Genomic DNA, 14279 nt, shown 5'->3' on the forward strand with positions numbered 1-14279 from the left:
TTATTGAATAGAAAATTGAGACTTATAGAAAGGTAAATAAGATATACCAATTTTGATAGAGCGATACAATTGCTGTTAGGGTGGGAATGGCGGTGATTAACAGGACGAAGTGGGGGGATTCTCCATACCACTCCACAGATGAAGATAGATGAGAAAATATAGAAAAATATTATTTTGTAAATGTATGTATAAATGTACAAATTTCGTACAGTAGGCAAAAGATCCGAATGTTTTTGATGTGTACCACTATGCGACACCGGGAATCACCATAATTTTAAAAACTGGAGTCACGAATGCATTGGGAACTCTATGCCTGTCTTTCACCTAGGTGGTGTTAGATTAATTAATATTAACTCTTTCATAATACTAGAGTTGGATGTAAATAGTTAAGTATACAAAGTTTTTACTTTATATATTTTTTCTGGCTTGCAGCCCTGATGAAGTTGTTCTAAACAACGAAACACGTGTCGGCTGACCTGCTTATAAGGCTGATCTGACCATTGAAATTTTGAAATTGATGAACTGAACCGTGAGAAGTGAAAAATAAATACAGACTAATCGATAACGGATTCTGGTGTCTAAATAATTAATGGACTCAATGGAAAATATATGAACATTTGTGACTAAAGTCTTTGAGAGTGTTGCTATATAATATATTTTTTGCTCGGCAGAAAACCTTTTGGTAGGGTATATGAGTGGGGTGATAAGGCTGGGAAGCTACTGGCCTGGTTGGACAAGAAGGAGCGGGCCAATAGGCTTGTTCCAGAGCTTTCCAGTGAGGAGGGTGGGGTACTCATGGACCCCCTCGAGATTGTCCGCGAATTCGCTGCATATTACGACAGAATTTACCAGTCGAGTCCACCGTTCCTCAAAGAAGACTCCATGGACCTTCTTCGTGATATTCGTCTGCCCACTCTCTCGGGAGAAGACAAAAAGTTCTTAGATAAGGACATCACTACTGACGAAATAGCCCAGGCCTTCGTCCTGGAAAAGCGTTCTGGCCCAATGGTTTACCCATAGAGCTTTACAAACTGCGTCCTGATGGACTTGCCCTATTTCTCCGATCCATGAAAGAAGCCCAGAAACAAATGCACCTCTTACAGACCCATTTCTCTCCTGACTGCGGAATCCAAGATCCTTGCCAATCTCTTGGCCACACGGCCCTTAATTTGCATAGGGTTCATGGAATGCTGGGGAGGGTTGATACTATTAATGAGCCAGCCGTCATAGTATCCCTAGATGCCTCCATGGCTTTTGATACCATAGAGTGGCCATACCTGCTAGCTGTCCTTGCCAAAATGGGGTTTGGGCCTTTCTTTATAGCATGGGTTAGACTCCTTTATACGGAGCCTCTGGCCCAGGTGATAGTTAATAACAAGTAATCAGACTCATTCCAGCTACATCGAGGGACCAGACAGGGGTGTCCATTGTCCCCCCTGCTGTTTGCCCTCGCCCTGGAACCATTGGCGGCCAGGATCTGTGCGGACCCGATGATTCGCAGACTGCGGTTTTCGAAAGACTGGGAGGACCGCATCTCGCTTTATACTGACGATGTTCTCCTTTTTCTAGCCTCCTCTAAAAAGTCTTTAATCTGTGTGCTGGATATTTTTACAACATTTGGCAAATATGCAGGCTACTCGATTCATTGGAGCAAGTCACTCATATATGTACTTGGAGGTGAGTCCCCCCCCCCCACGGCCCAGAACTTGCCAAATGCAGATGGTGAGCGATGGTTTCCGCTATCTTGGAATCTTTATAACTGCAGATCCTAAACTCCGATAAGAGCGGAATCTATGCCCGCCCCTGCAGCGACTCAAACATGATGTCACTGGTTGGAGGACCCTCCCGCTCTTGCTGTTGGGTAGAGCAGCGCTATTTAAAATGATGGTCCTGTTGTATGCCTTGGAAAATTATCCAAACTCGGTCCCAGCACGGTACTTTAGAGAAATTGAGGGTCTGCAGAGAGAGTTGACGTGAAAGGGGAGTCCCAGGGTAGCACTTAATAAATTGGTTCTGAACTGGTATGATGGAGGTATCAGCCTTCCTGACATTCGGAAATATTATTGGGCTTCCCACCTGGCTGCCATTAATCACTGCACTTATCGCTAGCCCGATGACCCGGTTTTTACCATGGATAGATGGCTACTCCCCGGAGGGAACTATAATAAAGCCTTGTATTCAGACCCCGAGCACTCTCCCTCACCGGCCCCACCAAACACTCTGCTCTGACTTGGCACACCGTCAATAAAAACTTAGGTTGAGATTGAAAGCTCACACCGGCGACGCCTCTGTGGGACTCTGAGCAGCTAGGTAATCTTTAGTCCACGAAAGTCTTTGATAAATGGGATCTGATCGGTATATCACGTCTGGGAGATCTCTGGGTGAAGGGTGATATGGTTACCTTTGCCACGCTCCAGCAGCAATTCGAGCTCTCTAGTACCGAGTTCTTCCGCTACCTGCAGATTGAGCCTGCTATCACCACGATCCTACAAAAAGGCACAATCCCCCTTGAATCCTCACCACTAGAGAACTGTTTACTAGACGGCTAACTTCCACAAAAGGCTATCTCCCTTACATGTGAGAAATTGATTAACAACACCCCTGATCCACTTGATCGGTTACGTGAGTGTTGGGGGAGAGATGGACTTGAGTTTGATGATGAAGAGTGGCGGGAGGCGGTCGCCTCACCTCTGCAGGTGGCAGTCTCGGCACGTCTGTGGTTGGTTCAGTTCAAAATATTACACAGAACATACATCACTGGGCCCCAATTGGTTCACATGGGGAGGAGAAAGGAGGGGGATTGCAGGTGCAGCTGTGGACGTGTGGGCACCGTCCTCCACATGCTATGGGAATGTGATCAGATACAAAAGTATCGGTGGGAGATACACGAGGTGATGGAAGAAGTGCTACATAAAACCATCCGTCTAGAGGCTAAAAGATGTCTCTTAAATATGTGGGGACCCACTGATTTAACAAGTATGGAGACGCTCTGGGCTACGCTGGGGGCAATGGTGGCCAAACGAGATATAGCCCAGCTGTGGGGGGTGGCTGCTCCTCCAACTCTAGCTTCCTGGAAGAGGAGTCTAGACTGGTGCATGTGCAGGGAAAAGGCTGTATGTGTAGCACAAGGATGGCCCAGAAAACGGTCAGCAGTGTGGTCTAGGTGGAACGGCTACCGCGGAGGGTCCCCTTGATGCAACTTAAATGGTAAATTATTATCAACTAAATAATGTACGTTGTCTATCTGAAATAACCATTGTGTCATTTTTCATAATAAATGTGCTAAATGTCGACTGTTAATTTACTTGTTTATGCTTAATAAAAAGACATATAAAAAAAAATTATAATGCCCATTTGGGCATGACTGATACTGTTGTTCGTTCTTTGGACTAGCACTTTAGGCTATTTATTCTCTTCATGGCAATTTTTTAAATAGAAACTTTTTCAATATGTAAAGTTTTGATATATATTTTTAAATTGCCATATGTATATTACACATGTTTGAATCAATTGATACAATATTCTACACATTTTGAATATTATCTAGATTGCTTTTATTGAGAAGATTTAGCCTATTTATGAGCAACAACCAAAGGTTTGTTTTTTCTTTGCTTATTATGATGAGTGATCACCCACTTGGGTTTTATCACATTTTAATCTTGTTTTAAGCAAATTTAGTGTTTCAGGTATTTCTTATGAATTTTAAATTTCCCTGAAGTGTATTATTATTGGGCTTATTGGAGGTACCTGGTGGGCTAGTTGGCCCCCAGGGACCCCCAGTTTTGAAGGGGAATTATTCCCCAACTTGAAACGCGCCACATTGCACGTTTGCAGAGTGTTGCTGGGAGGGGGAGGGGCCTCGGCGATATTGGTCTTTTTTATATTTTTTATTTTTAACAAGGGGAGCTGTGTAGCCCTCCTTCATTTTCTATTTTATGGGCCCAGGGCCCCCAGTGCCTGACCCCTATTTTTTAATATATTTTTTTAATGGAAAGTGGCCGCGTGGCCCCCCTCTCAAGGCCTTATTCGGCCCCGAGGACCCCATCCCCCGCGGCATGGCCAGTGTTTTGTTTATTTTAATTTATTTGGAGGGGTCAGGTATATATTTTTTTTAAAAGAGCTCTGGAGGTTACGGTCCCCGGGCTGCGGGGGACAGTGTGAAAGCCCCAGGGGATGGCGGTCCCTGGGGCTTGGGGGGGCCTTGGAGGCCCGCAAACATTAAAAAAAAGTCCCTGGGGGTGGCCGTCCCCAGGGCTGCGGGGGTCCCCCTGGGCGCTTGCAATTTATTACAGCATGCCCCCTGGACTTGGCCCACCCAGGGGCAAAATATTAATGAAGCGTGGGAGCCCTTTCTTTTTTTTTTGCAGCCAGATTCGCTCACACAGCTCAAATTCAGCTAATTCTTTTTTTTATGCTTTCTTGGGCCCTGGGGGTCCTTGTGGGACCCCTGAGCAGGCCTAGGGGGTCAGGGTGATTCTACCCTGCCCCCTTTTCTTGTTTTTTGTGTTTTGTTTTTCTGTTTTCTTGTGCCATCAGTGATGTCATCAGTGATGTCATTTGAGATGTCATCAGTGACGTCATCAGTTATGTCACTGACCATGTCATGAATGATGCAATATGTGACATCATCAGCAGTGGATTGTGTTTGCGCTATTTATACTTAGTACAACTAACTATAATTGAGGAATTTCAGTGGTTTTGTATGAGTATAATGTCCAGCTAACTATAACACCCCTAAAACCTATGGTTTTTCAGTGAATTTCTAAGGTTTTGTAAATGCTAATTCCTAACTATAACATGTCTGACACCTATGGTTTTTTCAGTGAATTTCAAAGGTTTTTTTAATGCTAATTCCTAACTATGACATGTCTGAAACCTATGTTTTTCCAGTGAATTTCAAAGGTTTCTAAATGACAATTTTTAAATGTATTAATTGTTACATTTATTTTTTTATACTGATTTACTACATTTTTTAAAGTATTTATTTTTAGATATTTTATTTTTTAAATTACATTATAATTACATTATACATTACATTACAAAATATACTTTCCCAGTATTAATTACTTTAGTTTAAATACTTTGCAAATCGGCAATAGACTTTTGAGTACAGTAGTTACAGTTGTTGGAATGGGCAACACAATTTCAAACACAATGCAACATTGAGCTCAATGGGAATTTCTAGTTAAATGCAATTAGTTACTTTATGGATTACTTTTCTAACCACAGGACTGGCTCCTAGATTTAGTCCTCGGACATCTCCTGTAAACAGTTGAGTAAAAGCATTTTGGTTACAGTAGTGATTTTTAAGGAATATTATTGTATTTTAACCCCTTCGATGCTGATGACGGACCGGTTCCGTCATCAGCATCGGTTGGGCTGTGCTGATGACGGAACCGCTCCGTCATCAGTACAGCCCTGGGAGGGAGCGCTGGCGCTCCCCCCCTGGGGCATCGATCGTGATGGCAGTAGTGGGGTGGCAGCGGAAGACTTCGCGCTGCTCCCCCCGCCCCCCCCGCACTTCCTGATGACGTCAGCGCGCTGTCGCGCACGCCGACGTCATCAGGAAGTGCTGGACGCGCTGGAAGCCATTTCTTTCCAGCGCGTCCAGCTGTAAGGTATGTTTTTTGGTCTCCGGTGGGGCGGGGGGGCCATTTCTCGGTGCCTTGAGGCATCGGGGGGGGAGGAAACACTGTTTCCTCTCCCCTGATGTCCCAATGCAGGGCATTACTGGTTCAGGATCGCGCACAGCGTTGCGATCCTGCACCAGTAATGCCCCCACTAGACACCAGGGATGTTTTTGTTTGGAAAGGAAGCGACCCCTTGGGCAAGGGTCGCTTCCAGGGGCACATTTTATGATTTCAGACTTTTCTGCCCCCCCTGGATCGACATCGGTCGCTTTAGCGAGCGATCTCGACCCAGGGGGGGCAGAAAAGCCCACTAGACACCAGGGATTGTTTTTCTTTGAAAAGGAAGCGACCCCTTGGGCAAGGGTCGCTTCCAGGGGCACATTGTTTATAATTCAGACTTTTCTGCCCCCCCTGGGTCGACATCGCTCGTTTTAGCGAGCGATCTCGACCCAGGGGGGGCAGAAAAGCCCACTAGACACCAGGGATTTATTTATAATTGTAAAGGAAGCGACCCCTTGGGGAAGGGTCGCTTCCAGGGGCTAATGTTATGTGTTCAGACTTTTTTGCCCCCCCTGGGTCGACATCGGTCGCTTTAGCGAGCGATCTCGACCCAGGGGGGGCAGAAAAGCCCACTAGACACCAGGGATTGTTTTTGTTTGAAAAGGAAGCGACCCCTTGGGCAAGGGTCGCTTCCAGGGGCACATTGTTTATAATTCAGACTTTTCTGCCCCCCCTGGGTCGACATCGCTCGTTTTAGCGAGCGATCTCGACCCAGGGGGGGCAGAAAAGCCCACTAGACACCAGGGATTTATTTATAATTGTAAAGGAAGCGACCCCTTGGGGAAGGGTCGCTTCCAGGGGCTAATGTTATGTTTTCAGACTTTTCTGCCCCCCCTGGGTCGACATCGGTCGCTTTAGCGAGCGATCTCGACCCAGGGGGGGGCAGAAAAGCCCACTAGACACCAGGGATTGTTTTTGTTTGAAAAGGAAGCGACCCCTTGGGCAAGGGTCGCTTCCAGGGGCACATTTCTTATAAATCAGACTTTTCTGCCCCCCCTGGGTCGACATCGCTCGTTTTAGCGAGCGATCTCGACCCAGGGGGGGGCAGAAAAGCCCACTAGACACCAGGGATTTATTTATAATTGTAAAGGAAGCGACCCCTTGGGGAAGGGTCGCTTCCTAGGGCCATCATTTTTCAATCCAGACTTTTCTGCCCCCCCTGGGGGCAGATCGCCCATGTTAGCGCGTGATCTGGACCCAGGGGGGGCAGAAAAGCCCACTAGATACCAGGGATTTATTTCTAATTGTAAAGAAAGCGACCCCTTGGGGAAGGGTCGCTTCCTAGTGGCCCATAATTTTTTTTAGACTTGTCTGCCCCCCCTGGGGGCAGATCACCCATTTTTTGGGCCACATCTGGACCCAGGGGGGGTAGAAAAGCCCACTAGACACCAGGGATTTTAGTATATTTATAAAGGAAGCGACCCCTTGGGCAAGGGTCACTTCCAGGGGGCATTATAAATATTGTAGACTATTCTGCCCCCCCCCCCCCTGGGGGCGGAGTGGCTGTTTTTTTTTTACAGTTTCTGGTCCCAGGGGGGGGGGGGGATAGAAAAGCCCACTGTACTCCAGGTTTTTGTTTTTTATAGGGAGCGACCCCTTGGCCAAGGGTTGCTTCCTTGGGCCCATTTGTTTTCAGTATGTTCTGCCGTGTCTTTATTTGGCCTCTCTGCCCTCCGTACGGTTGCTTCCAGGGGGCCCACGTTTATAATGATTTATAATCTTCCCCCCTTGGGGACAGACACCCCATTTGTGACATACCCTGTGACATAGCATGTTGTAATGTGTGTTGTTTTTGTTTCTTCTAATGTGTATTGTTTTTTTTTCGCTTTAGATTGTTGCAGTGTGCGGTTCTGTTACTGGTGGTTCTGTGGTTCTGCTGTTTCTGTAGTTGCATGTGTTTGGTAAGAGACTTTTTTTGTTCAATTGTAATGTAATTGTTTATTTTGCAAAGTGTGTAGTAATACGAGTATGTGTTGTTGCTGTTTGTTGTGATTGTAAAACATGTTTTGCATTTGTTTTTGATGTGTCCTTCTGTAGATGTAAGTTTTTTTTTTCTTCTTTCTAGTGGGATATCGTTGCCTATTTGCTGTGTCTTTGCAGAGTAGGTGCTGGTGAGTGTAGTTGTGTCTGGTAAGTGAATTGTATATTTTTTCTAAATATATTTTTTGGTGAAAAAGTCTTACATTTTATCTTACTTTGCGCAGTGTTGGGGTTGTTGAGTTGTTTGTGCAGACTCCTTTATTTGTAAGGATAATGGCTAGCCGCCGGATTACTGCTCAGCAAGTTGTTGGAATGCTTTTTGATTCTTCCTCTGACCATGGTCCAGAGTCTGACTCTGATTCTGAGCCAGAGGTGGGAGGTGAAGATTCAGGTAGTGAGTTTTCTCTACACATGGCTTCATCTGATGATGAAGACACTTTGAGTGCTGATGAAGCTACTTTTGGTGTGGATGATGTGCCTGTGGTTGGGGAGGACATTGCTGTGTTTACAATTTTGGAGGACATGGTTGTGCCTGTGGTTGCGGAGGACAGTGATGTGCCAATTGTGCGGCAAGAGACATCTGGGCTGCAGCCTGGGACTGCTAGACTTCCAGTTGGTGTTGTGAGACAAGAGTTAGCTGGGCGGCGGCCTGAGGCTGCAAGACTTGACGATGAAAGTTCTGACCTCTGGGTTGCACCAGGCATGGTGCAGCCGGCATTGCCTGAATTTACTGGTGTTCCAGGGTGTAGGGTGAACACTGAAAACTTTTTGCCTATTGATTTTTTCAAGTTGTTTATGGATGATGTGTTTTTGGCAGAGATTGTAGAGCAGACTAATTTGTATGCTGAAAATTTTTTGAGGGTGAACAGTGCCAGCCTTAAGCCCCACGCTAGAGCTACCCGGTGGACTCCCACCCATTTGGAGGAGATGAAAAAGTTTTTGGGTTTAACTCTTTTGATGGGCTTGCTTAGGAAACCATCAATGGCTTCATATTGGTCTACTAGTCCCTTGATGGCAACAGCTATATTTCCGGCAGTCATGACTCGTGATAGGTATTTGCTTCTGCTGCGGATGATGCATTTTGTTGACAATAGTCTTGCTTTGCCATGAGATCACCCTGATTGTGACCGTCTTTTCAAGATTCGGCCTGTCATTGATCATTTGGTTGATCGATTTTCTGAGATCTTTTATCCTGGGAAAGAAATTGCAGTGGATGAGTCTTTGCTGTTGTTCAAGGGCCGCTTGGTATTTCGGCAATACATTCCTAGTAAGAGGGCACGCTATGGAATCAAACTGTATATGCTGTGTGACAGTGAGACTGGATATGTCTCTAATTTCAGGGTGTACACCTGGTAAGGAATCCAGGATTAACCCCCCTGGTTGTCCGTCGACTTTTGGAGTGACTGAGAAAATTGTGTGGGAACTTGGTTGTGGATTTTTTAACAAAGGCCATCATTTGTATGTCGATAACTTCTACACTGGTGTGCGGTTGTTCAGGGAATTGCCAAAGTGGACACTGTTGCTTGTGGCACAATCCGCTCAAACCGTAAAGGTTTCCCAAAAGAACTTGTTTGTCGAAAGCTTGCTCGGGGACAGTGCAGTGCTTTGCGTTGTGAGGAGCTTCTAGCTGTGAAGTTTACAGACAGGAGAGATGTCTACATGTTGACTACAATACATGATGAAAGCACTGAACCGCGGAATGTTTGGGGTCAGGTTGCAGAAGTGCGCAAACCTGTGTGCATACTGGACTACAATAAGTACATGGGTGGTGTTGACAGAGTTTATCAGAGGTTGGAACCGTATGCTGCTCTTCGTAAGGCTTACATTTGGTACAAGAAGTTGGCTATCCATCTTTTCCACTTGGCAACCTTTAATGCTTTTATTGTGTTCCAGAAATCTTGTCCCCAGTCAAAGTTGACTTTTGTAAAGTTTCAGGAGTCTGTAATAGGCAGCCTTGTTTTAGTGGAACAGGCAAGTGTTCCTAGATTTGGAGTGGTGGACGATGTTGCCAGATTGAAAGATCGCCACTTTTCTGATCATATTCCTCCTACACCCTCAAAAGACTTTCCCAGTCGGAGATGTAGAGTCTGTTGGCGAAGAGGCATGCGGAAGGAGGTTCGCATGTACTGCCCGACTGACCTTCAAACCCCGGGCTGTGTGTACCTGCTTGTTTTAGATTGTACCACACGCAAAAGAATTTTTGGGAATATCAATGAGTGGTAAAGTGAACTGGTTGGTCTTTATTCTGTAATAGTTATTGTTCAGTTTCAAAGTTTGTATTTGTGTAGTCTTTTTAGATTTAGTTGTTGAGTTAGTAGATTTGTATCAATTTGCAATTTGTTTTTGTTTCTCTTTTATTTAAAAAAAAAAACTAAAGTATGATGTTGGTTTGCGTGTAGTGTCCATTGTCTGACTGTGTGCATGGTTTGGCGCTTGCCTGGTGTTGTGTTTGGATTTGTCGTTGACTGGTGGTGTTCGTGGAGTGGTGCTTGACTGGTGGTGTGTGTGGAGGGGCGCTTGGCTGGTGGTGTGCATGGAGTGGTACTTGGCTGTCTTTGCACGGAGTGGTGCTTGGCTGGTGTTGTGTTTGTGGAGTGGCGCTTGGCTGGTGGTGTGTGTGGAGGGGCGCTTGGCTGGTGGTGTGCATGGAGTGGTACTTGGCTGTCTGTGCACGGAGTGGTGCTTGGCTGGCGGTGTGTGTGGAGTGGTGCTTGGCTGGCGGTGTGTGTGGAGTGGCGCTTGGCTGGACGGTGTGCGTGGAGTGGTACTTGGCTGTCTTTGCACGGAGTGGTGCTTGGCTGGTGTTGTGTTTGTGGAGTGGCGCTTGGCTGGTGGTGTGTGTGGAGGGGCGCTTGGCTGGTGGTGTGCATGGAGTGGTACTTGGCTGTCTGTGCACGGAGTGGTGCTTGGCTGGCGGTTTGTGTGGAGTGGTGCTTGGCTGGCGGTGTGTGTGGAGTGGCGCTTGGCTGGACGGTGTGCGTGGAGTGGTACTTGGCGCTCTGTGCACGGAGTGGTGCTTGGCTGGTGTGTTTGTGGAGTGGCGCTTGGCTGGTGGTGTGTGTGGAGGGGCGCTTGGCTGGTGGTGTGCATGGAGTGGTACTGGGCTTTCTGTGCACGGAGTGGTGCTTGGCTGGCGGTGTGTGTGGAGTGGTGATTGGCTGACGGTGTGTGTGGAGTGGCGCTTGGCTGGACGGTGTGCGTGGAGTGGTACTTGGCTGTCTGTGCACGGAGTGGTGCTTGGCTGGTGTTGTGTTTGTGGAGTGGCGCTTGGCTGGTGGTGTGTGTGGAGAGGCGCTTGGCTGGTGGTGTGCATGGAGTGGTACTTGGCTGTCTGTGCACGGAGTGGTGCTTGGCTGGCGGTGTGTGTGGAGTGGTGCTTGGCTGGCGGTGTGTGTGGAGTGGCGCTTGGCTGGACAGTGTGCGTGGAGTGGTACTTGGCTGTCTGTGCACGGAGTGGTGCTTGGCTGGTGTTGTGTTTGTGGAGTGGCGCTTGGCTGGTGGTGTGTGTGGAGGGGCGCTTGGCTGGTGGTGTGCATGGAGTGGTACTTGGCTGTCTGTGCACGGAGTGGTGCTTGGCTGGCGGTGTGTGTGGAGTGGCGCTTGGCTGGTGGTGTGCGTGGAGTGATGCTTGGCTGGTGTTGTGTGTGGAGTGGTACTTGGCTGTCGGTGTGCGCTGAGTGGTGTTTGGCTGGCGGTGTGCATGGTCTGGTGCTTGGATGGTGGTGTGGGTGGACTGGCACTCGGCAGGCGGTGTGTGAGTAGTTACTTTCTGTTGGTCACTACACACACTGCTAGTTGAGTGACACTCCACACAGTCCATCATTTTGTGTAGTTGCAGTGTCCGAAATGTGGGCATGTGAAAGTGATGGGCCCTTGAATGGCGCTGTTTGCTGGTGTGAGTGTTGGAATGTGATGGGTCCGCGGCTGGCGGTGTGAATGTTTTGTATGTGTCACGCGTACGAAAGGTGTATGAATGGCCTGTAAAGAGGTTGGTGCTTTGACGTGGCTTTACAGCTCACGAGCTGTGAGTCCGTGGTTCAGTTTATCATACTTTCAATTATACACAGTGTATTTCATTTTTGTGAAATTACTTGCGTATACAATTGTATGTACTGAATCATCACTCACCCTCGTGCCAAATCCAACCAGTATGTGTGTGTGCTTGCGGATTAGATGGGTGTGCAGTAATAATTGTTTTTTTTCTCTTTCTGCAGTAGGGTGTACCTTGCCCCTTATTGTGATTGTTGTTATGTGTTGCTTTTCCATTCGGATGGTGTCAATGGTCTGGTTTGTATCAGGTATAAAAGGTGCGTGAATGGCCTGTAAAACGGTTGGTGCCTTGTCGTGGCTTTACAGCTCACGAGTTGCGAGTCACTGGTTCAGTTTTTTTGCATTTATTTATTGACAGAGCATTTCATTTTTTTGAAATATCTTGTTAATAAAATTTTATGTACTGAACCATCACTCGCCCTCGTGCCAAATCCAACCTGTATGTGTGTGTCTTTGAGGAATAGATAGCCGTGCTTGAATGTTTGACTTTTGAGTAACTCTGTTAAGGTGTGGTATCCTTTTACTCGGGAGAACAAGGGGAACGCAGGGTGGTAGGAAAATGTTTGGAAAAGTGCTATTTTTACCTATTTTTAAGGTTTGCAAAGAGTTCTGGGTAGGAATACATTGGGGGACCCACACATGCCATACCTCCCTGGACTCTCCCGGGTGTCTAGTTTTCAGAACTGTTTGGGTTTGCTACTTTCCAAAGAATACCACCCAGCCCCGGGCCAAAAACTCAGGTGCCCCCCCCCCCCAAAATCAAAGTTATATTGCTTCAGGGTATTTTATATTCACCACCGTTAGATTTGGACCTTTTCCTGCTGCAGCCACTATGGCTACCCACGCAAGTGAGGTACCGTTTTTATCGGGAGACCTGGGGGAACGCTGGGTGGGAGGTAATTTGTGTGAGACCAGTGATGCCACGCTTTCCCAGACTACAACGTGTGAAAAAATTGATTTTTTTCTGCTAAAATTGAGGTTTGCAAGGGATTCTGGGTAAAGGAACATTGGAGGATCCACGCAAGCCATGCCTCCTTGGAAGCCCCCGGGTGTCTACTTTTCAGAAATGTGTGGGTTTGGTAGGTTTACATAGATGGCTGTCTCGCACGGGGCCAGAAACCCAGGTAACCCCTCTTGCAAAAGCTGGTGAATTTCACAATGGTGAAAATGTTAAGTCCACCAGCTTTTGCAAGAGGGGTTACCTGGGTTTTTGGCCCCGTGCGAGACAGCCATCTAGGGAAACCTACCAATCCCACACATTTCTGAAAAGTAGACACCCGGGGGCTTCCAAGGAGGTATGGCTTGCGTGGATCCTCCAACGTTCCTTTACCCAGAATCCCTTGGAAACCTCATTTTTTGCTTGGAAAACATCCGTTTTTTCACACGTTTTAGTGTGGGAAAGCGTGGCATCACTGGGCTCACACAAATTACCTCCCACCCAGCGTTCCCCAAGGTCTCCCGATAAAAATGGTACCTCACTTGCGTGGGTAGGCATAGCGGCTGCTTAAGGAAAAGGCCCAATTCATACTGTGGAGACCAAAACATTACCTTTAGCCAAATAATCTTATTTTTTGAGGGGGTCACCTGAGCTTTTGGCCCGGGGCTTGGCAGGCATCTTTGGAAACTACCAAACCCAAACAGTTCTGAGAACTAGACACCCGGGGGAGTCCAGGGAGGTATGGCATGCGTGGGTCCCCCAATGTTTTCCTACCCAGAAACCCCTGCAAACCTGAAATTTTGGTCCAAAAACCCACTTTTCCATACTTTTTTGGGTGGGATCTCGCTGCCGGAACAAATGTCCAACCACCCAGCGTTTCCCTTGTTCTCCCGAGTAAAATGATACCTCACTTGTGTGGGTGGGCCAAAGGCATGTGACTCAGGCTGGGGTGCTTAATTTGTAAAACTTAAAAATGACTAAAAAGTACTTTTTTCAAAATTCATTTTTGGCGTGTTCTGCTTTGGGGCACCCACACAAGTGAGGTATCCTTTTACTCGGGAGAACAAGGGGAACGCAGGGTGGTAGGACTTTTTTGCCGGCACGGCGATCCCACGCCAAAATGTTTGGAAAAGTGCTATTTTTACCTATTTTTAAGGTTTGCAAAGAGTTCTGGGTAGGAAAACATTGGGGGACCCACACATGCCATACCTCCCTGGACTCTCCCGGGTGTCTAGTTTTCAGAACTGTTTGGGTTTGCTACTTTCCAAAGAATACCACCCAGCCCCGGGCCAAAAACTCAGGTGTCCCCCCCCCAAAATCAAAGTTATATTGCTTCAGGGTATTTTATATTCACCACCGTTAGATTTGGACCTTTTCCTGTTGCAGCCACTATGGCTACCCACGCAAGTGAGGTACCGTTTTTATCGGGAGACCTGGGGGAACGCTGGGTGGGAGGTAATTTGTGTGAGACCAGTGATGCCACGCTTTCCCAGACTACAACGTGTGAAAAAATTTATTTCTTTCTGCTAAAATTGAGGTTTGCAAGGGATTCTGGGTAAAGGAACGTTGGAGGATCCACGCAAGCCATGCCTCCTTGGAAGCCCCCGGGTGTCTACTTTTCA

This window comes from Lissotriton helveticus, chromosome 2_1 (genome assembly GCF_964261635.1).
Source record: "Lissotriton helveticus chromosome 2_1, aLisHel1.1, whole genome shotgun sequence".
Classification (NCBI taxonomy): Eukaryota; Metazoa; Chordata; class Amphibia; order Caudata; family Salamandridae; genus Lissotriton; species Lissotriton helveticus.